The sequence below is a fragment of the Molossus molossus genome, unplaced genomic scaffold, assembly GCF_014108415.1.
Source record: "Molossus molossus isolate mMolMol1 unplaced genomic scaffold, mMolMol1.p scaffold_m16_p_11, whole genome shotgun sequence".
NCBI classification, from domain to species: domain Eukaryota; kingdom Metazoa; phylum Chordata; class Mammalia; order Chiroptera; family Molossidae; genus Molossus; species Molossus molossus.
The window spans coordinates 41525149-41549023 of NW_023425346.1; the positions used below are offsets into that span (position 1 = coordinate 41525149).

Consider the following 23875-nt stretch of genomic DNA (forward strand, 5'->3'; position numbering starts at 1 on the left):
CAACTGCCTCCATGTTTCTCTCTCACATCAATGTTTCTCTCTCTCTGCCTCCCTCATTCCTACCCTCTCTCTCTCTCTCGCACACTTCTTTTCCCTAAAGTTAAAAATAAAGAAAAAGTGAAAGAAATACTTTTGGGTTAAATAACACTATTTACCAAATGATAGGATAAATTATCAGTGGAGAAAGACATAGAAATAAAAACAGAAAAACAGCCCTAGACAGTTTGGTTCAGCAGTTATAGCATCAGTCCGTGGACTGAAGTGTTGAGGGTTCAATTCCTGGTAAGGGGCACATGCCTGGGTTGCAGGTTTGATCCTGGCCCTAGTCAGGGTCATGTGGGAAGCAACCAATTGATGTCTCTCTCTTCCATTCATGTTTCTATCTCCCCCTCTCTCTCCCCTCCCTCTGTTCCACTCTATCTAAAAAACAATGGAAAAATATCCTCAGGTAAGGATTAACAATAAGTAAATAAATAGGAAAGAAAGGAAAGAGAAAGAGAAGAGAAAGAGAAAGAAAGAAAGAGCGAAAGAAAGAAAGACACATTTACAAGTCCAGATAGTTTTATAGGCTCCAACATATATCTAATAATTCTAGAAATTACTTAGCAAATAATAGAGAAGAAAAATTGTCTAACTGGTGAGGCTCAGTGGTTGAGTGTCGAACCATGCACCAGGAGGTTGCCAGTTCGATTCCCAGTCAGGGCACATGGCTGGGTTGTAGGTCAAATCCCCAGTGGGGGCATGCAGGAGGCAGCCAACTGATATTCTCTCTCATCTATATTTCTATCTCTCTCCCTCTCCCTCTGAAATCAATCAATAAAAAAATTACTTAAGAAAATAGAGGAGAAAAATTGAATAATAGCTGAAAAAGTTCCAGAATTAAGGAGATGTTTAAATTCACAGGTTGATAATTCATATGTAGAATAAACAGAGTCACACCCAGGACTTCCAGTCAACATGGCGGTGTAGGTAAATGCGGTATCGCCTCCTCCCACAACCACATCAACTAATCTACAGAACAGCCATCATTCAGAACCGCCTGATATCAGGCTAAATGGAAGTCCTACAACTACCAAATCAAAGAAGAAGCCACATCCAGACTGTTAGGAGGAGTGGCGGCATGGACAGACTGGTCCCACACCCATGTGTGGTGGATAAAAATCAGGAGGACATCTTGGCTGTGAAGATCCTCCCTGAAGGAGCATGGGGTCCCTGTCCCACACCAGGCTCCCAACTCAGGGTTCCAGTGCCAGGAAGAGAATCCCCATAACTTCTGGCTGTAAAACCTGCAGGAACTAAGGCTGAGGGAGGCTGAGGCTGAGGGAGTCTGAGGCAGCTCCTCTTAAAGGGGTCATGCATGGACTTACTTGGACTTGCACTCTCCAGTCTCCAGCATGGACGAGGCAGCTTGAAAAGCACCAGAGACATCCAGTGAAGTACTAAGTTATTTGGCATTGGGGTGAGAGCTTGAGAGGCAACTTTCTCTTGGACCGACTTGCTGTGGGAGGACCATGTACCTTTCATGAGCCCCTAATGGGGCAGCAGACAGTAGCCAGATTTGGGACTCCAGCACCCTGGCTTACACTGTTTGTCCCGCCCTGGTGATTCCCTGAGGCCCTGCCCCATCCAACCTTTGTGCCTGCCCAAGCTGTTTTCCAATCACTTGACCAAAGGATTAGCCTGTATTAGATTTTCCTAAAATCTCCCAAACATTTGGGCTCAGCAGGCTCCATATCTCTCATTAAGTGGCCCCAGGCCTGGCACTAGAAGCAGCCAGCCTTGGTTCACAAGTTGGCTTTTCCTGGGCACCCCCAAGCCCAGCACAAGAAGCAGCTGACTGCAGATCACTTAGTAGCTTATGACGGGTGGCCCCAGACAGAACACCAGCAGTGGCTGACCTTGCCCCAGAGGCCGCACACTCACTGGTCAGCTTCAAACCACATTGAAGCACCACCACTCAACCACCTCCACAACTGATATGCTACATGAGTGGACTCAGTGGGTACCAGAACCCTCTTGAAGTAAGTCTTGCTCTGTGTGTTGGACCTTACCCCACTGATCCTCTAAGGGAATTAGAGGCCAGTGGTCAGTGGGCACAGCCAGTCCTTGCAGCTCATCAGCCTGAGTAAATCTTTCCCATTGATATGCCAATAGCAATCAAAACTCAATGAAAACGGAAGGGTGTACAGTTCACACCAGGGGTGCAACTTGATGGCCCACCTGGGGTGATCAGGTAGGCTGTGCCACTGGACCCTACAGGACACATATAATAATAGGCCACCCTACAAAGCCTAGGAGACATAGCAACTATACCTAATACATAGAAACAATCACAGTGAAGCAGCCAAAATGAGGAGACAAGGAAATATGTCTCAAATGAATGAAAAGAACAAAACTCCAGGAATAGAAATAAACAAAATGGAGATAAACAATCAATCAGATGCAGAGTTCAAAACACTGGTTATAAGGACGCTCAAGGAACTTAGTGAGACCTTCAAGGAACTTAAGGAGACCTCCAAGGAACTTAGTGAGAACATCAACAACATAAAAAAGGACCAGTCAGAAATGAAGGATGCACTAACTGAAATAAAGAATAATTTACAGCGAATCAATAGTAGAGTAGGTAAAGCCAAGAAGCAAACCATTGATTTGGAATATAAGGAAACAAAAAAACACCCAATCAGAATAGCAAAAAAAAAAGAAAAAAAGAATCCAAAAAAAATAAGGATAGTGTAAGGTGCCTCTGGGACAACTTCAGGCATGCCAACATTAGCATCATAGGGGTGCCAGAAGGAGAAGAGAGAGAATAAGAATTGAAAACATATTTGAAAAAAATAATGACAGAAAACTTCCCCAACTTGGTGAAGGAAACAGACATACAAGTCCAGGAAGCACAGAGAGTCCCAAACAAGATGAACCCAAGGAGATCCACACCAAGATACATCATCATCAAAATGCCAAAGGTTAAAGACAAAGAGATAGCCAGGCTAGTGTGGTTCAATGGTTGAGCGACAACCCATGCACTAACAGGTCAGGGCACATGCCCAGGTTGTGGGCCAAATTCCCAGTTGGGGGCATGCAGGAGGAAGCCAATCAATGTTCTTCTCTCATCAATGGTTCTATCTCTCTCTCTCCCTCTCCCTTCCTCTCTCTCTAAAATTAAAAAATAAAAAAATATTTTAAAAAAATAAAGAAATCACCCTGGCCAGTTTGGCTGAGCAGTTAGAGTGTCAGCCTTCGGACTAGGGAGTCCCAGGTTCGGTTCCCGCTAAGGGCACGTACCTCGGTTGAAGTTTGTTCCAAGCCAGTGTTGGTGTCGTGTTGGTGGCAACCATCGATGTGTCTCTCTCATATAGATGTTTCTCTCTCTCTCTCTTCCCCCCTCTCTCCCTCCTGCTCTATCTGAAGATAAATGCAAAAATGTCCTCGGGTGAGGAAGGAAGGAAGGAAGGAAGGAAGGGAAGGAAGGAAGGAAGGAAGGAAGGAAGGAAATAAAAAAATAAAGATAAAGAGATAATCTTAAAAGCAGCAAGAGAAAAGCAGTTTGTTACCTACAAAAGAGCTCCCATAAGACTGTCAGCAATTTCTCAAAAGAAACTTTGCAGGCCAGAAAGGAGTGGCAAGAGATATTCAAAGTGATGAAAAGCAACAACCTACAACCAAGATTACTCTGTCCTGCAAAGCTATCATTTAGAATCGACGGACATATAAAGATGGTCCCAGACAAGAAAAAGCTAAAGGTATTCATCACCACCAAACTATTATTATATGAAATGTTGAAGGGTCTTCTTGAAGAAAAAGAAGATAAAAAATATGAACAATAAAATGGCAATAAATACATATCTATCAACAATTGAATCTACAAACAAAATGAGCAAGCAAAACAGAAACAGACTCATAGATACAGAGAACTTTTTGTTGCTTGCCAAATGGGAAGGGACTGGAGGTATGGGTAAAAAGATGAAGAAATTAAGAAGTACAAATTGGTTGTTAGACTGATGAACCTCAAGGGGAATGGGGGAGGGAGGGCAGGAAGAATAAACCAAAGAACTTTTATGCATATATGCATAACCAATGGACACAAACAATAGTGTGAGGAAGGCAGGAGGGGGGCGGGATTGTGGAGGAGGGGCTCAATGGGGGGAAAAAGAAGGGACATCTGTAATACATTGAACACTAAAGATAAGTTTAAAAAAATACCAAAGAAAAAACAGAGTAACACCCAGACGTGTCATGATGAAAATGTAGTATATTAATGATTAATAATAAAGAGAAAATCTTAAATCTATCAGAAAGAATGAACAGATTACTTAAAAAATGAAAATTGAGGCTGAGAACAGCATTTCACCAAGAACAGCAGAGGACAAACAATAATAGCAAATTTTACAACTTTATATATGAAATATTGGGATAAAAAATATTTCAGTCCAGCCAGTGTGACTCATGGCTTGAGCATCGACCTATGCACCAGGAGGTTGCCGGTTTGATTCCTGGTTAGCACACACATCCAGGTTGTGGGCTTGATCCCCAGTGGGGGGCATGCAGGAGGCAGCCAATCAATGTTCTCTCTCATCAATGTTTCTCTCTCTCTCTCCCTCTCCCTTCCTGTCTCTCTAAAATCAATAAAGAAAAAAATGTTTTTAAATTTTCAGAATTCGGATCTTATGGGGGCATGAGGATGTTAGAAAATTAATATGAGTCCGGCCGGTGTAGCTCAATGGTTAAGTGTCGACATGTGCACCAAGAGGTCACCAGTTCGATTCCCCGTCAGGACACATGCCCAGGTTGTGGGTCCGATCCTCAGTGTGGGGCATGCAGGAGGCGGCCAATCGATATTCTCTCTCATCAATGTTTCTATCTCTCTCTCTCCCTCTTACTTTCTCTCTTTTTAAAATCAATAAACAAAAAAATATATATTACATATATATACATATATATGTATATATATATTATTTAATATATGTATATATTACCCCCAATAACACATTTAGCCAGCTCTGAGGAATAAGGTTTATGCAGTGAGGCAAGAAAAGGGAGCTAACATTAGGTTACAGAAGCTTCCACAGAAAAATGATGAGATAGGGACATGATGGTAGAGAAGACCTGACAGAGTTGTACTTTGGAAGCTGCAAAGTTAGATCACCACTTTACATGATTTTAGCTTGTTTCTCTGTACCGTTTTTGAAAAAGTATAAAGAAGTTAGTTTCCAGATCTTTTCTCACAAAACCCCACTCCTGCAAAAATGCCTCTCCTATTCCCCAAAGTCCATTCTTACATGTTTTTGGTCTATAAATGTATAACAGTATTTTTCAAACTTGACTTACATGCAAAATAAGAAATGTATTTTACAACCCAGAAATCACTCGCTCACACACATAAATATCTTAAATAAATGCTTCAGTAATAGTAACTACACTATTATGTGCCAAACACTGACATTTTCTGTTCTATTTAACTTGGGAAAAAATGCCCATTTTGACTTATTGAACTGATTTCATAACATACCAATTGGCATCAACCTGCAGACTGACAATGATCCAGAAATATTCTGTGTGTGTATAAACATGTGTGTATATATATCTATACATATATATCTATCTTTTTTATATAAATAAAATTAGACTGTACAAATTGTATGTTACATTGTAACTGTCTTTATTTCATATTCTTTTTTACATTCTGTTAATAATCTTAGTGTCACTAAGAATTAAAGCATAGCTATATTCTCATTTGTCCACTTTCCTAATTCATTATTCTATTCTAGAAAAAATAATTTAATTTCTAAAATGATTTTCTATGATATAGAATCATTTGGTGTAGCAGTAACCTTCTTATATATCACAGATCAAAAAGGTATTTTTAAAACCTTCTCTAAGAAATGCTACATTTTCAAAAACAGAATATCCTGTTAAACAGGACAAGCTGTCCACATTGTACTGATTCACTAAAGTGGAATTTGAGGGTGGAGGTATCATTGCTTGAAAGAGTTCTGAGTAATGTCATAAATTATGCCCATGCTATGTCCTTTTATGTACGCTTGTTGAGCTGGACTGCTTATTTATTAGTTTTGTTATGTAAAGTTTTATGAATTTAATCATAGACCTCTATGTTTTTCATAAGAGGAAATATGACAGTGTTTCCACTCTATTTAAAAAATGCAAATAAAGCCTGGCTGGTGTGGCTCAGTGGTTGAGCAACAACTCATGTACTAAGAGGTCGCTGGTTCGATTCCCAGTCAGGGAACATGCCCAGGCTGTGGGCCAGATCCCCAGTGGGGGGCATGCAGGAGGCGGCCAGTAGATGTTCTCTCTCATTGATGTTTCTCTCTCTCTCTCCTTTTCACTTCCTCTTTCTCTTAAATCAATATAGAAAAAATAAATAAATAAAAATACTTTAAAGTTTAGAATGAAAAGGCTCAATGCAAATCACCAATAATTATAATTTTGACTAGTACTTATTACTATGCTAACAACCAATGCCAGATCACTCATTGTGGTACCTTATGAAGCTAAGAATATCTATAATACACTATCCTCAATAAAAAAACTATTTTACTGATAGATATTGCTGTATCATATATAAGAATGTTCAGCCCTTTCTATCAAATACAATGTATTGTATTGTCTATATTTTCTTAATATAAAAATTATTTTTCTTTATTGATATTAGAAGAGTAGAAGGGAGAGGGAGAGAGAAAGAGAGAAACATCGATGAGACAGAATAGTGATTGGCCACTTCCTGCATGCCTCCCACTGGGGATAGGGCCCACAACCTGGGCATGTGTCCCGACCGGGAATCAAACTGGCGACCTCTTGGTGCATGGGTCAACGCTCAATCACTGAGCCACACCAACCGGGCTTAATACAAAAATATTTTAATATGAGCTACCACTACTTCATGTAATAAAATGTTTAGTCCTTCCTATCATATTTCTATCTAATGGTGAGTTGACTTTTAATACTACCTTGAATCACTGCCTTTTCTTTTCTAAATTTATCTTTATCACTGAGGATATTACAGATGTCCTCCATTATTCCCCCATTTCCCCTTCACCTGGTTCCCACCTCACTCCAGGCCTTCAACATACTATTGTGTATGTCCACGGGTTATGCATATATGCATATATAAATTCTTTGGTTATTCTCTATCCACAGTTGCCTTCCCTCTGAGATCCACCTGTGCAGTGCTTCCATGCCTCTGGTCCTATTTTGTTTGACAGTTTGTTTTTTACATTAGATTCCACGTATGAATGAGATTATGTGATACTTGTCTTTCTCTGACTGGCTTATTTTGCTTAGCATAATATTCTCCAGGTCCCTCCATGCTGTCTCAACGGGTAAGAGATCCTTTTTTTTTTTTTTTTTTTAGCAATAATCATGCCTCGGATAAACCTCATTGGCTACAATACTGCCACTGAGCAAAGCTTGAGATCCTTCTTTTTTACAACTGCATAGTATTCCATAGTGTAAAGGTTTTTTATCCACTGATCTACTGATGGGCACTTGGGCTGTTTCCAGATCTCAGCTATTGCAACTAGTGCTACTGTGAACATAGTGGTGCACATATATTCTTTCTGATTCGTTTTTTGGGATTCTTAGGATATATTCCTAAAAGTGGGATCACCGGGTCAAATGGCAGTTTGATATTTACTTTTCTTGAGGAAATTCCATACTGTTTTCCACAGTGGCTGCACCAGTCTGCATTCCCACCAGCAATGTACAAGCGTTCCCTATTCTCCACATCATTGCCAGCACTTGTTTGTTGATTTACTGATGGTAGCCAATCTGGCAGGTGTGAGGTGATTCCTCATTGTCATTTTAATTTGCATCTTTCTGATGATTAGTGACTGAGCACTTTTTCATGTCTCTTGGCCATCTGTAAGTCCTCTTTGGAAAAGTGTCTATTTAGGTCCTTTGCCCATTTTTATTTATTTATTTATTTTGTTGTTGTTGCTCCAAAAAGCTTTATTGTTTCCATTTGGTCCAATGCACGGGAGAGGGCTCCAGGGTGTTTAAAAGAATGGCTAATGGTTTCAGGGAGAGGCTCAGGCAAAAGCTAGACACCAGGGGAATGCAGAGGGGCCCCTCAAAGGCCTCTGGGCTCCAAAGGCTCCTTAGTTATGCTTGAGAGCAAGCCTTTCGAAGAGATACTCACCCAGCCCAGCCTAGGAGCCAGCCAGCCTGTGAAGGTTAGTCAGGTGGTTGCCCATCTTCTTGATGAGTTTCACCTCCTTCTTCAGGAAGTGGTTCTTCAGGAAGTCGCAGAGATGAGGGTCTGCATGGGTAGAACCCAGGACATGCAAAACCAAAAGGGCTTGGTTCAGGTTCTTCCCCAAGGCCATGGCAGCTTCCGTGGCATCCTGAATTTTGTCCCATTCATCATGGGAAGGCTTCACCATGTCCTGGAAAAGAATGCAGCCACCCCGCTGGTTTTACAGCTTTAAGAGATGCTCAGCACCCTTGCACTTCTTCGCCAACTCTCAGAAGTGGCCCACGCCCTCCAGAGCCACTTGGTCATGGTCGAAATAGAAGCCCAGAGAGAGGTAGGTGTAGGAAGCCCACACATGCAGGTTGGCCAGGTGGTTGACCGCAGCCTTCACCTCGGTGGAATGGTTCTAACAAATCTGGGAGCTCATGGTTGTTCCGCAATAAGGACTTAAGGTCAGAAAATGGTGTTGACTGGTCTTGGAGGCTGAGGCAATTCTGAAGGTGGTGCTTGGAAAAAAGGTTGGAAGGTGGTTAGAGGCTGGAAGAGGGGGCGTCCCTGGGTCTGTTCTGTCCAAACACTGTTGAGGCAAGAGATAGATCCAGGGGACACCAAGGGCACTGCCCCTTTGTCTATTTTTAAATTGGATTGTATTCCTTTTGTTAAGCTGTATGAGTTCTTTATATATTTTGGAAATGAACCCCTTACCCGATTTATCATTGGCAAATATATCCTCCCATACAGTGGGTTCCCTTTGCATTCTGAGGATAGGTTCTTTTGCTGTGCATCTTTTCAGTTTCATCTAATCCCGTTTGTTTATTTTTTCCTTTGTTTCTCTTGCCCTAAGAGATGTATAAGTGAAAATTCTTCTACATGAGATATCTAAGATTTTGCTGCCTATGTCTTCTTCAAAGATTTTTATGGTTTCACAAGTTACAATTAAGTATTTTATCCATTTTGAATTTATTCTTGTGTATGGTGTAAGTTGGTGGTCTAGTTTTATCTTTTTGCATGCACCTGTCCAATTTTCCCAACACCATTTATTGAAAAGACTGTCTTTTCTCCATTGTATGCTCTTGCCTCCTTTGTCAAATGTTAATTGTGCATACTGCCATGGGTCGATTTCTGGGTTCTCTGTCCTGTTCCATTGATCTATATGCCTGTTCTTGTGCCAGTACCAGGCTGTTTTGATTACAATGGCTTTGTAGTATAATTTGATATCTGGTATTGTGATCCCTCCAACTTTGTTTTCTTTCTCAAGTTTGCTGTGGCTATTTTGAGTCTTTTTTTATTCTGTATAAATTTTTGGAGTATTCGTTCTAGACCTGTGATATATGCCTTTGGCATTTTAATAGAAATTCCACTGAATCTATAGGTTGAATTGGATAGTATGGAAATTTTAATGATGTTAAATCTTTCAATCCATAAACAGAGTGTTTCCACTTGTTTGTATCTTCTTCTATTTCTTTTTTTAGTGTCCTGTAGTTTTCCAAGTAGAGGTCTTTTACCTCCTTGGTTAAGTTTATTCCTAGTATCTTATTTTTTGTTGTTGTTGCAATAGTAGAAGGGATTTAAAAAAATTTTTCTTTTAGAGAGATTATTATTGGTGTCTAAAATGTCATAGATTTCTGGATGTTAATTTTGTATCCTGCTATTTTGCCGAATTCATTTATTAACTCTAGTATTTTTTTTTTGGTGGATTCTGTAGGGTTTTGTTTATACAATATCACGTCATCTGAAAATGACAGTTTTACTTCCTTCTTTCCAATTTTGATGCCTCTTATTTTTCCTTCTTGTCTGATTGCTATGGTTAGGACTTCCAGTAATATGTTGAATAAGAGTGGTGAAAGCAGACATCCCTGTCTTGTTCCTGTTTTTTTTGTTGTTGTTAATCCTCACCTGAGATAGTTTTCCATTGTTTTTTAGAGAGAATGGGAGAGAGGGGGAGAGGGAGAAGAAGAGAGAGAGAATGAGACATCAACATGAGAAACACATTGATTGGTTGCCTCCTGCACAACCCCAACTGGGGCTGAGGATTGAACCTGCAACTGAAGTACATGCCCTTGACTGGGAATTGAACCTGTGACTGTTTGGTCCATGACTGAACACTCTAACCACTGAGTCTTTATGGCTACGTACCTCTATTTCTTCTTCTTCTAGCAGCAGTCCATTTAATATTTCTTACATTGCTGACTTGGTGGCGATAAACTCCTTTAGCCTTTTTTTTTTGTCAGGGAAGCTTTTATTTCACTTTCAATGTTAAATAATAGCCTTGCTGAATAGAGCAGTATTGGTTTCAGATTCTTGCTTTTAATTACTTTAAATACTTTATGCAATTCCCTTCTTGCCTGTAGTGTTGCTGTTGAGAAATCAGCTGACAGTCTTAAGGGACCTCTCTTGTAGGTCACTGACTCTCTCTCTCTTGCTGCCCTTAAGATTCTCTTTGTCTTCAACATTTGCCATTTTAATTATACTGTGTCTTGGAATGGGTCTCTTTGGGTTTATCTTGATTGGTACCCGCTGTGGTTCCTGAACTTGTGTGGCTTTTTCCTTCATTGGCTTAGGGAAGTTTTCTGTCATTCTTTCTTTTTTTTCTAATTTGTTTTTTCCTTATCTGAGGGTATTTTTCCATTGTTTCTTAAATAGAGTAGAAGGAAGGGAGGGAGGGAGGAAGAGAGATAGAAACATCGATATGAGAGACACACAATGATTGGTTGCCTCCCTCATGACCCTGACCGGGGCCAGGGGCTGCACCTGCAACCCAGATACATGCCCATGAATGGGAATCAAACCTGCATACTAAGTAGTATGCATGTGTGTATGTGTATAGTTTTGTTTAAATTATTATGATATACAAAGTATTGATAAAGTGTTTTTAAATAGCTGAAGTATACTGAATGGCTGTAGCAAACTTTTGAGAAAGGCAAACAAGAATAGTGGAAGAAAAAACAAATTAAGCTAAGTCCCAGGCAGGCTGGTAGTGTAATATGCAGTGTATAATGTAAAGCCAGTAAAGTGTATTGGTGATCCTGGAGGAAATAGTTACCATTCTTATCATTGAATAGGTAGGTGACAGAAAAGCAGAATAGTATTAATAATACACACAAATAAGATTCAAAATGAAGCTAAATAGTATTTAGTTTTCTGCATAGTTTATAGTTCTGAATAGTTTAGTTTTCAAGATAAAAAACATCCAGAAATAAATCCAGTATAAATTTGAAAATTCAATGTATGACAAAGATAGCTTTTCTTATCACAGCAAATTATTTAAGAAATGTTACTGTCACAACTGGCTATCCATTGAAAAGAAAACAGATTGTATCCTATTATTGTATTCCATATATAGAAATTAACTTGAGTTTAATTGAAAATAATCTAGCCCTGGCCAGGTAGTTCGCTCAGTTGATTCGAGTGTCATCTGGATATGCCAAGGTTTCAGGTTCAATCCTCAGTCAGGACACATACAGGAATCAACCAATGAATACATAAATAAGTGGAACAACAAACCTATGTCTCTCTCTCTCTCTTTTTCTCTCAAATCAATAAATAAAAAATGTAAAAAGAAATCTAGGCTACTACATGATACAACTCATGTACAGATAAGATTTTTTGTCAGCTAAGCTAGAAACCCAAAAGTTATAAAAGAAATCATAGATGCACTTTACTATCTATGGCAAAAGATATTACATGTTAAGTCAACAGACTAATGAAGAGTTGAAAAACTGATGACAGAAATGGTAATTTCTATCACAAATTGAAAAGAAAGAATAATCAACCAATATAAATAGGTATTTAAAGAAGAGGTAGTTTTAACTGAAAAACATATGAATATACATGTTGAAATTTGATGCTGTTTTATAAAATAAATATTTAAAAAAATTTCTTTATTGATTTTTAGAGAGAGAGAAAGAGAGAAGGAGAGCTAGAAATATCGATGAGAGAGAACATCAACTGGCCACTTCCTGCATGCCCCCCACTGGGGATTGGGCCCACAACCTGGGCATGTGCCCTGACCAGGAATCGAAGACCTCTTGGTGCATGGGTTGACGTTCAACCACTGAGCTACACCGGCCGGGCTAAAATAAGTATTTTAAAAAATCTATATTAGTATTTCTGTGTGTGTGTAACTATTTTTTTAAGAATGTATCACCATGCAGAAAAAAATTCAGAAGGATGCTCACTAATTTTGCAACAATGTTGTGAAGTAGTAAATAGAGATGAGAGAGCCAAATTAAAAAGGAAACGAGCCCTGGCCAGTTTGGCTCAGCGGTTAGAGCGTCGGCCTGCGGTCCGGAGAGACCCGGGTTCGGTTCCCGCTAAGGGCACGTACTTCGGTTGCAGTTTGTCCCCGGCCCTGGTTGGTCGTGCGGGTGGCAGCCACTCGATGTGTCCCTTCACGTCGATGTTTCTCTCTCTCTCTCCCTTCCTCTCTCTCCCTCCCACTCTATCTGTACAAAAAATGGAAAAATATCCTCTGGTGAGGATTAAAAAAAAATTTAAAAAAAAAAAGGAAACGAAGTCCTGGCCTGTGTGGCTCAGTGGTTAAAGCATCAGCCATGCACTGAAGGATCACAGGGTTCCATTCCCATTCAAGCGCACATACCTAGATTGCAGGTGGACCCCTGGCCCCAGTGAAGGCATGTAGGGAGGCAGCCAATCAATTTTTTTTCCCTCTCTCTCTCTTTCTCTTTCCCCTTCCCTCTTTTCCACTCTCTCTAAAAATTAATGAAAAAAATATTCTCAGGTGAAGATTAACAACAACAACAAATTGCAAGAAAAGGGGGGGGGGTGAAAAAAAAAGAGAGAAAGAAAAGAATTATACTAAAATAGCTAGTAAATATGATGTAATCAACATATATCCTGTTATAAAATTGTACATATATGTGGACATGGAAATATTTAAGATAAAAATGGGACTGCAATCAAATTTGCCAAAGGAAATACCCAAAGAATTTATATCAGTATTTGGATGCTCTTTGCGTTGCACTGAAGCGGCCATGGAGGCTGAGCATAATCCTGTATTATTGATTCTGAAGTCGTTTGTGTGAGTTTTGCTCAACTGTATTAAAGGAATACAGTACCAGTCAGTTCAATCTGGTTTTACAGTTTACTCCAGTGGTCAGCAAACTTTATGTAAAGAACCAAGTAATAAATATTTTAGGCTTTTTGGGTCATATTGTCTGTCATCACTACTCAGCTTGGCTGTTGCAGGGTGAAAGCACTCATAGAGACTTCAATGGCTTATTCTGTGTTAACTTGGTGAGGCTAGAATATCAAATTATTTAATATAACATTAATTTAGGCACTGCAGTGAAGATATTTTGTAAAGGTGGTTAACATCTACAATGTGTTGACTTTAAGTAAAGGAGATTAACCTGGACAATATAATGGGCCTCATCAAATCAGCCTTGAGAGAAAAAATCAAAAGCCCAGCTGATGTGGCTCAGGGGACTGAGCGTCCTCCCATGGATTGAGAGGTCCCGGTTTGGTTCCTGGTCAGGGTATATGCCTGGGTTGAGGGTTTGATCCCCAGTAGGGGGTGTGCAGGAGACAGCCAATTGATGTATCTCTCTCACATAGATGTTTCTATCTCTCTCTCCCTTCCTCTCTTTCAATAAAAATATCAATAAAAACATATTTAAAAAAAATACACCAGCTAAAAGGTTCTGCCTCATGACTGCAACATCAACTCCTTTCTGAGTTTCGAGCCTTCTGGCCTGACCTATACATTTCAAACATGACAGTCCCTATAATTGTGTAAGCCAATTTTCTAGAAAGCTAGATAAGATAGATTAGATAGATAGACAATGTATACTATTGGTTCTGTGGATCCCTAATCAATATACAGATGATATATAAACTAACATGACTGGCTATGTTCCAGTACAACTACTTACAATAACAAGGGGTGTGTCAGATTTGGCCTATGTGCCAGTTTTCCAACCCCTAGTATTAACAATAATAAAATATAGTTGCTTTAATTTAATACTATCTGTGTTTCAGGTAGTGTAAAAGGTGCTTCACATTTTTAGATGGATTCCAAATGTTCCATAAATTGGGAATTGTTCCTGACCAGGCCAGATATTCTAGAGCAGCCATATAAGCAGGAATGATCTTCCTAGAATCAATGAGACATAGACCATAAGCTTAACTGTAATAAGTTTCTCAGAGAGCCCTGGCCAGGCGGCTCAGTTGGTTGAACATCATACTGTATACCAAAAGGGTTGAGGGTTTGATCCCTGGTCAGGGCACATACCTAGGCTGTGAGTTTGATCCCAGGTCGGGGCACATATGGGAGGCAAGAGACTGATGTTTCTCTCTCTCTCAAATAAAAAAAGAAAAAAACAGCTCGGCCACGGTGTGGTTCAGTGGTTGAGCATCGACCCATGTACCAAGAGGTGGCCGGTTCGAATGCCAGTCAGGGCACATGCCCAGGTTGTGGGCCAGATCCCCAGTGGGGGGTATGCAGGAGGCGGCCCAATCAATGTTTTCTCTCATCGATGTTTTCATCTCTCTTGCCCTCTCCTTTCCTCTCTCTCTCAAATCAATAAAGGAAAAAAAAAAAAAAGACATAAAAATATTCATTTATTAAATGTGACACCTTTCAATTAAACTTGGTAAGGGGGAAATTGAAATTCACAAAATTACTAAATCGGGTTTATTGATTCTTTACATCAAAGGAATTCTTCACATTAAAGTTTTAAAGCAAAGGACCTTTAAGTAATGTAGTCCTTAGAAAAAAGAGTCCTCAATTTATAGATTACTGTTAATTAATAATAAATACTACATATTTAAAGTTACCTATAACTAAAGAATAGAACCTCAACTTGATGCCATATGGTTCCCTTCTCCAGGGATGAATGAGATTTCCATATGAGAAGAAACTGGCATTCTTACAAGCACTCTCTCTATAAACACTCCCATCCCATCCCAGGTATTACTTCTTGTTCCTCAAAAGTTTAAGAAATAGCCCTGGCCAGTTTGTCTCAGCTATTAGATCATCAGCCAGCAGACCGAAGGGTCACAGGTTCAATTCTGATTGGGGGCATGTACCTGATTTGCAGGTTCCATCCCCGGCCCTAGTTAGGGTCATGTGGGCGGCAACCAACTGATGTGTTTCTCTCACATCAGTGTTTCTCTATCCCTTCCTTCCTCCCTTCCACTCTCTCTAGAAATCAATGGAAAAATATCCTCGAGTGAGAATTAACCAAAATAAGTAAATAAATAATAAAATATATTTTTTTAAAGTTTAAGAAATAACCAATATTCAAAAAATACTTGATTTACAAAAAGCAAATATAACCACACCTTTTCATGATCATGTTTACTCAAAATAAAGAATGTCTAAGATTGCCCTTGCCATAGAGAGGCTTCTTAGGAAGTTAGGATGAAGGATGATAAAAAGTGGGGAAACAGGGACTTTGAAATTTAATTTATGAAAGAGAACTCTAAGCTATCAGGTGGTTGAAGAAATAAAGAGTTAAATATAAAAGTAAAGGGTTGTAGCCCTGGCTTGTTTGGCTCAGCGGTTAGAGCACTGGCCCGCGGACCAAAGAGTCATGCAGGTTCAATTCCGGTCAAGGGCATGTGCCTTGGCTGTGGTTCGGTCCTAGCCCTAGTGCGGGTTGTTCGGGAGGCAACCAGTCGATGTATCTCTCTCACATCGATGTTTTTTTCTCTGTCTCTCTTCCCCTCCCTCTGTATCTGAAGATAAATGGGAAAAATATATTAAACAAATTTTTTTTAAGTAAAGGGCTGTTATGACCATGACCAAATAACAAATTTATAAAGTAGAAAGAAAAAGAATGACTACCAGTAGTAAGACCCTAATTTAGAGAAGAAGCCAAGTTAAAAAATGTAAACTAATATGAGTAAGTGTGGGCAAGTGGTAAAAAAAGATTTAGGTACTGAAAGGTGTGTCATAAGGAGAAAAAGTTCATCAAAGGAAAGTCAAAAGGGGGAACTCTATGTAAAAAAGGTAACCATGGAATCTAAATTGGTCAGAACAGTTCTGATTTCAAACATTTTGCCTGACAAATCATTTTGTTCTGATTTTTATAAAAGTTCAGAAAATATAGTCACTCTCATACCTGTTTGTATCCACAATTCCTATTATATTGTCTTAAACATAGGAAAATATATTATTTGTTGAAAATGATAATTTCCTGGAAATTCAAATCAGAGAAAGTGCAGTAAAAAACAATACTAAGTAACCATTCTTAAAAAATAAAAATATATTTATCAGTGGTCTTTATCTATTTACTAGTATCAATAGAAAACTAGAGTCTGTTAGAAAATTGATGCCACACTCACCTATGCTGATAACATCAGTGCTGGGTGGGGATGAAACCACAATCTGCCAAAATCTGAATCATCCTGGCCAGGTTTGGGAGTTCTGTAGAGAAGTTGCTGCCACCAGGTCTGACTGCCATAGCTCATGAAAATGGTGCAGTCATTCCTCTTAGCGTAGAATATACTTGAGAAGAAGTTTAAGGGACCTATGTAATATTAAGCCCCAGAAAGACAGTATTAGTGGTAGTTTGGATATGGAATGTAGGAACTAACAATTATGGAATGTTTTACTGTTTCAGGAACTGATGCATTATCTTATTTACCTAAGGATATAGATATTGTTATGAATCCCATTTTACAGAAAACCTAGGTATAGCAAGGTTAAGGAATTGCTCAGGATAACAAAGGTAGTAAAATAAGAGGCAGAGCTGGGATTTGAACCCATGTAGTCTGGTGCTCCAGGGTATGTATATTCATAACCACAATGCTACAGGTATACTCAAACAGGCCGGGGGAGAGGTGGGATTCGTTTTCTAAAAAGGGCAAATTGATTTCCTCAAATGTAATCTGTGTTCACTTTATCCAATACCAGTTACTTAATCTTCAACTCACATCCCAGAAAGTTAGACTGTCATTTATGTGCCAACTTTACATAATAATAATACAACTTTAAATTGTTAATATTTACAATAGTGAAGCATGGACAGTCTCCTAGTCTCCAAGACAGTGAAAAATGAAGATGACAGTAATAGTGCATTCCCTTCAGATAAAATGACAGAAATACCTATAAACTTCATACTTCATTTATTGAAATTACTTGAATTCAGTGAATTGCTTAAAACAACTTAATAAACTAGGTCACTTTAAAAGTCAAGTGTTGTGCCCACCAGTATGGCTCAGTGGTTGAGCCTTGACCCATGCACCAAAAGGTCACAGGTTCCATTCCCAGTCAGGGCACATGCCCAGGTTGTGGGCTAAATTCCCAGTAGGGGGCATGCAGGAGGCGGCCAATTGATGTTCTCTCTCATGATGTTTCTACCTCTCTCCCATTCCCTTCTTCTCCCTCTAAAACCAAGAAAAAAAAATTTTTTTAAGTCAAGTGTTGTCAGTATATTTGCAAGTTTCAATATGCTGAAAGAACTTTTGTTTGAAACATTACTCAAAATTCACATCACCTAAATCCACATGATATTAAGAAGTCCACATAAATTGTGGCTTTCCCTCTAACCTACTCACTTTCATGTACAATTACTCATTTACATCTTAGTTTATCACTTAGTTCTTTGTAAGTTTCGCCTAATTTCATCAGATCATTAAACAAATTTTTCACCAGACCATAGTTGACTCACAGTTTTCCTTCCTCTTTCTAAAGGGATGAAATTTTTACTGCAAAATCTGTTGCTGCACTACCAAATATTAGTATCACTACTTAAAAAGACATGACTGCAAAAGTACACCACCACCAAAACTGAATTACCGAAAAAAACGTACGATCCGAATGGGCTCCCACTCTGAAAGGGGAGGGCTCGCAGACATTAAATAGGGGGGGCGGGGAGCTGGGAGGAGGGGCGGTCGCAAAAGGCAGTGCCTGATACAAGTCACAGCTAAACATTGCCGGCGCCACTTATTTAGCGCAGGAGAAAAAAAAAAGGGTAGACGGTATTTCGAGCCGTAGGGCCCTGCAGGTTTGCGGGAGGGGGTGAGAGCCTGTAGCCAGGACTCGGGTGCAGGGAGCGGCAGGGCTGGATCAGAGCCCCTCACCTAGGACGAGGGCGGCCAACCAGGGCCGGGCCTCCAGCGCCCAGCTTCTGAAGCCCGCACATTCGCGGGCCCAGCCCACCGGACGACCAGCCGCAGCCGCTTACCGGTGGCGCCTCGCTGCCTCCTCCCGAAGCAGCCCTTCAACGGTTGCCGCAGTCAGAGCACCACCCCGCGGTAGGGTACGTCGAGTCCGCCGACAGCTCTCAGATTCCCGCAGCGCCGCCACTCTCGCGAGAAGCCGGCGGAGCCCGAGAACTGGGAGGAGGAGGAGAAGGGAGGGGCATTTAACGGTGGCAGCTGGTTCTGCGCCGGATCTAGGAGAGGGGCGGGCGCCATTGTGCTTCGCTGCCGACTGCTCTGCCTCAGAGTCCTCGAGCTCGGAGGAGGAAGGCGGCGGTGTGGTCGCGGTGAGCGGGACGCGCCCTGTTCAGTGCCAGCTCCGGGGCTGAGGTACTAAACTGTGGAGCTCGGGCTTCCTCGGGGGAGGTGGTTCTAGCCAAGGCCGCGGGTGGGGGAGGGGAGGGAACGAAGTGCAGGCCTGGGGACACGGAGGCCGCTTCCTCCTAAGCGGGTTGGGGTGGACGAGCTCGGTTCGAGACCGCGGGTACGAAGGGATGCCGGTCGCAGGCCTCCTCTGCCGGTGGCCTGTCCGGCGGTGGAGTTTCTGACCGGCGGAGGGGAGCAGATTGTACGCCTTTTAGACGCGTGGTGGCTGAGGGCGAGGGCTGGAGCCCACTTTGGCCTTCGAGGGCGGCCTTTCCCACTGGGTAAGGGGGGGGCTTCCCGAGCCCTGCGGGCCGGGCGGGTCACGAGTGAGGTATTTACGCGAAGTTGAAGGCGGGGAGGATTGGGGCTCTGCCAACTCAGTCTCGAGTGGAAAGGGCTTTCCCAGCCCCGTAGATGCGGAGAAGGTTCTTAAATATCGTGATACTTGGGGAGTTGTTTTTGTTTTGCGGTAAATTGGGTTTGAAATAGAAAGAGGTGATAATATGTATGAAAAACGGACCTGATGGCGTAAGAAGTAGAAAAATGAAAGCCACCAGTAGAACACTCCCTCGTTTTGATGAAACTGCGTAATGAAGACTTGAGAACGTGTAAAGCACACACCAAAAAATACAATCAATATTTTTTTTCTACGTACAAGTGTAGGTCATATATACGGAAAATATGTCCTGGCAATAAATTCGTCACGACTAGTGTCGTTTAGCACTTTTAAAAGTAAACGTGCCCAGTGAAATCGAATTCAGTAAGATTTTTTTTTTTTTCGATTTTGTAGGACTTTTTAGGTATTTTTCTTTTTTAATTATTTTAAATCTCCCTTCTTCTTACTCCCATCCATCCGTTTCTATGTGGAACTAAGAGGTATGGATAACGATGAATTTTTTACTTAAAATTAAAAAGGATATACGGTTGTTAAGGCAGACATACTGTAGGGTTTTTTTTGTTTTTTTTTAATGAGATGGGGTCAGTATTTTATTTATGGCTCTACAGCATTTTGTGAAACAGCAGTGGTGTATGAGGCTTTAGAGTCGGAAGATCTGGATTTGAGTCTTGATTTTTTTGTCGTAAATTATTTAACTTCTCATATTTCTTTAGAAACATACCAGTTAATTCCTAGACTTGAGGTGAGATTTAAATTAGATAAGGCAGTGTGTAACAGTCAGACTGGGGGACCTAATTCTTGTAATTTCATCAGCCCTGTATCCACTTCACAAAACTTTTCATCTGGTATGTGTTCAATAGTTACCCACATTTTTCTAATATATTTTAGGAGAATAATTGTAATGGTGCAAGGTTATCAAGTAATGTAAAACATTTTTTGATAATTTGTTATTTGTTGTATCGTGGCTTCTAGATTAAGGCTTCACATTTCAAGAATGAGCTTAACACAGTGTCTGCCCTTCACTATTCACAATTTAGTCATCAGGCTAATATATAAACAACTGTTGCTGTTACCTTAGTGTAAGTACATCGTAGTACCCTGGGTGGGAGCACAGAGGAAGGGTGTTTAATCTTGGGGAAATTTTCACAGGAAGTATTGCTTTAACTGAGATGTGATGGATAATGACTTAAGAGTTTGATAAGGAAACTGCAAAGTCATGGTCTCATGGTTTTAGGAATGGACAATTTGTTCCCCATAGCTGAAACAAATTGAATGGAAAGTTAGAGCAAGATTGGTCTGTATTGTTTTACAAAGTTAGAGTTCTATTGCTGTTGTGAATAGCTATTATATCCCCAAACCAAAGAGTCATTTTTTAAATTATCTTTGCTGATACTTCTGCTATTACAGAGAATTAAGTGCCATTGCCAATTATAAACAGTGGGAAATGCACAAGCTTGCATCAAACCTCATCTTTAACCAACAAATTAAACAAGAACTAATGAATCTAAATAACAATCAACAACAACATTAAGATGATTACAGATTTAAAATGAGTAAGATTTTGAGTTCCTACTAAGACCTACTTGAATTCACTAATGCAGAATTCTATTACAATGAAATAATTATATTCTCACAAATCATCATTTGACAAAAAAATCTGTCTTTAATACAGTTGCTAATCATAAGATGAACTCAAAAGTGGGGGGTGTAAAATTACAATTTGAGAGTTAGTTGTCTGGAATTGAATTTTTATTGACCTTAATTTTTAACTTTTCTACCGTGGTCTGAACTTGTGGTCAAAGCTGGTTTTTCTTGCTCTCTCTGACTGTACCGGTTAGACTACATAAGTTGAACACCTGGTTTTAAAATCACCTACAGGTCTACATCCACTTTTGTCAGCAGCTTTAAAAGGGCAAATTTTAAATCTTAAAAGCTAGTTCTTGTCTTTCCATTATGATCATTGCACTTCAATATAATGTATTTCTCACTTTATGGGGGGAAAAAACACACCTTAAAATGATTTCCACTTACTGAATGAAGATTGAAACTTGAGACTTATTATTATTATTATTATTTTTTTATCCTCATCCGAGGATATTTTTCCATTTTTTGTACAGATAGAGTGGGAGGGAGAGAGAGGAAGAGAGAGAGAGAGAAACATCGACGTGAAGGGACACATCGAGTGGCTGCCACCAGCACTACCAACCAGGGCCGGGGACAAACTGCAACCGAAGTACGTGCCCTTAGCGGGAACTGAACCCGGGTCTCTCTGTACCGGAGGCCGACACTCTAACCGCTGAGCCAAACCGGCCAGGGCGAGACTGACTTATTTATTTATTTATTTATTTATTTATTTATTTATTTATTTATTTATTTATTTCCTCACCCGAGGACATTTTTCCATTTTTTGTTCAGATAGAGTGGGAGGGAGAGAGAGAGAAACATCGATGTGAAGTGACACATCGAGTGGCCGCCACCCACACGACCAACCAGGGCCGGGGACAAACTGCAACCGAGGTACATGCCCTTAGCGGGAACCGAACCCGGGTCTCTCTGGACCACAGGCCGACGCTCCAACCGCTGAGCCAAACCGGCCAGGGCGAGACTTATTATTTTAAATCCACATTAAAGGAGAACAGATTATCTCATAAAGTACTGTAGTGTAGACTTAACATCATAGTCATATTTTCTCATGGAGATATTAAACGTTTTTCTATTTTTTTTTTTAAGATGGGTATATCTTTGTGTCCTAAATATGTGTTCACGAAAAATCGTTTGAAGACTCAAAAAGTTCTTTGCTTTCCTCATGTGACCTCCCTTAGCTTCCATGTCTCCATATTCACTAGGATCAATAAAGGACTAGAATTTCTTATTGAGAAAAAAACTTTTTTCCTCAGAGGCAGAGTTTTTTAAACAAAAGAATATATCAAGTAGAGGTAAATAATGGAATTGTAACTATGTTTGTAGTTCTGGAAGGCTATTGGCTATTACAGTACATTGGTATTTTTGGTATAACTCTGGCCTATTTATTGTATAGTAATGTGCTTTTGGTAATTCAGCAACTGCAGCTGACTTGGATATCAAAGACAAATTCTAAATTACACCCTGCAATAGAATCAGATTTTCCTTAGAAACAAGCTTTGTTGTTCCATGGCAAACCACATCAAAATCTAGTGGATTAAAGCTGTTTGCTATTTTTTTTTTTTTTTACAGTTCTGTGTGCCTGTTGGGCAATTATACTGGCTTTGTCTGTGTTCACTCATGTTCATCATCAGAGGATTTCTCAGGCTGGAAGGTCCAAGATGGCATCACTTGCATGACTGGCATTTGGTGTTGCTTAATATTTAGGCTTTGCTCCAAGTGGTCTTTTATAATATGGCTGTCTCAGGACAGCAATCCAAGACAGGGAAAGTGTTAGCTATAAGACTTCTTACAGCTTGGCAGATCATACATATAATGTCACTTAACACTGCACATTCTTTTAGTGAAAGTAAATCTCACAAGACTAGCCCCCCATTCAAGGAGTGAGGAATTAAGATTTCATCTCTTCCTGGGCAGATCAGCAGCATCGCAATACAAAGGGGGTGGGGGTGTACACTCAGATGGAAGAGATTTGTAATTTACCACAGGTTGCTTGCAACATTTTAAGAACAGGCATCCTTAATGATGTCATGTTTGGGATTTGCTTTAAAATCGAGGACGGTAAAATAAACAATAGTTAGGTTAATAGTTGAAGACTGTTGATTGGTACTTGGAGGTTCATTATTGTTTCTACTTTTGTGTATGTTTGAAATTTCTCAAAATAAAAGTATTTAAGACATAATCAGGTAATTTGAACTGCATTGATTTTAACCTTCTGCTTAGTATTTACTAGAATAGTATTTTACTGTTTAATATTGACTACTTCTTTTGTGGTATGTAGATATTAAGGAGTGTAAACCAGCAGTACAGCAATTTAGAAAGGCAATTATTCTTAGGAGTCCTTCATAGATTTTACTGTAATATAAGTTGTAAAAAAACACATCTTTTGCCTTGGCTGGTTTGGCTCAGTGGTTAGAGTGTCAGCCCACAGACCAATGAGTCGTGGGTGCGTTTCTGGTCAAGGGCAGGTACTTTGGTTGCAATTTGTCCCAGGCCCTAGTTGGGGTCATGCGGGAGGCAGCCATTCGATGTGTCCCTTTCACAGCAATGTTTCTCCCCCGCCCTGTTCCTCCCCCCCCTCCTCCCCCATCTGAACAAAAAGTGGAAAAATGTCCTCTGGTGAGGATAAAATAAAAATAAATAAAAGTCTTTATTGTTATGTGTTAAAAACAAAATTCAAATAATGCAAAAGCCAACAGGCTGTCTACTAAGCTGTTCATATGAAAATCTTTTACACTGGTGGTATTGCTTAATAATAGTTAGTGTTTGCTTAATACATACTATGTGCCAGCAAAATTCATAATATACCTGGGGAGTTGGTACTATTATTCTTCATTCCCCTTTTGAGAGTGAAGAAATTAAGCATATAGAGATTAAAACCTAAAGTCACACCAAGTAAAGGACAGATGTCAAAGCTTGTACTCATAACTATCATATTTAACAAATATTTAGAAATTGGCTGATATGCTGAAATTTGGTCAGTACTTAGTTTATCTTGCCTAGCCTCAGTTTCCTGTTTTGAAAATATTATCTTTATTAATACATACATTTAAAATAAAGGAAAAAATCTTAGGTATGGGCCATAATGTTTG

General features: G+C 39.9%; 2 protein-coding genes, 1 non-coding gene and 1 pseudogene across 18 annotated transcripts in view; 1 reads left to right on the top strand and 3 right to left on the bottom strand.

Annotated features, from left to right (window-relative positions):
* BAZ2B (bromodomain adjacent to zinc finger domain 2B) overlaps window positions 1-18451 on the bottom strand; it is a 373027-nt gene extending 354576 nt beyond the window's left edge. For all 15 annotated transcript variants that reach the window (XM_036254456.1, XM_036254458.1, XM_036254457.1 and 12 more), the window contains exons 1-2: window positions 18364-18451; window positions 16520-16704 (exon numbers count right to left, since the gene is read on the bottom strand). The gene's annotated coding sequence lies outside the window, so the exon portion shown is untranslated. The remainder of the gene's footprint in view (window positions 1-16519; window positions 16705-18363) is intronic.
* Window positions 7287-7426, bottom strand: LOC118625970. Its single transcript, XR_004958804.1, has one exon. It is a non-coding gene; the product is annotated as a U4 spliceosomal RNA (small nuclear RNA).
* LOC118625448 lies at window positions 8115-8636 on the bottom strand (annotated as a pseudogene).
* A 133-nt stretch (window positions 18452-18584) lies between the features above and the next one.
* The window catches only part of MARCHF7 (membrane associated ring-CH-type finger 7), a 45380-nt gene continuing 40089 nt past the window's right edge, over window positions 18585-23875 (top strand). Inside the window, exon 1 of one of the 2 annotated variants that reach the window (XM_036253769.1) lies at window positions 18585-18709. The gene's annotated coding sequence lies outside the window, so the exon portion shown is untranslated. The remainder of the gene's footprint in view (window positions 18710-23875) is intronic. The other variant, XR_004958644.1, reaches the window with a different exon arrangement.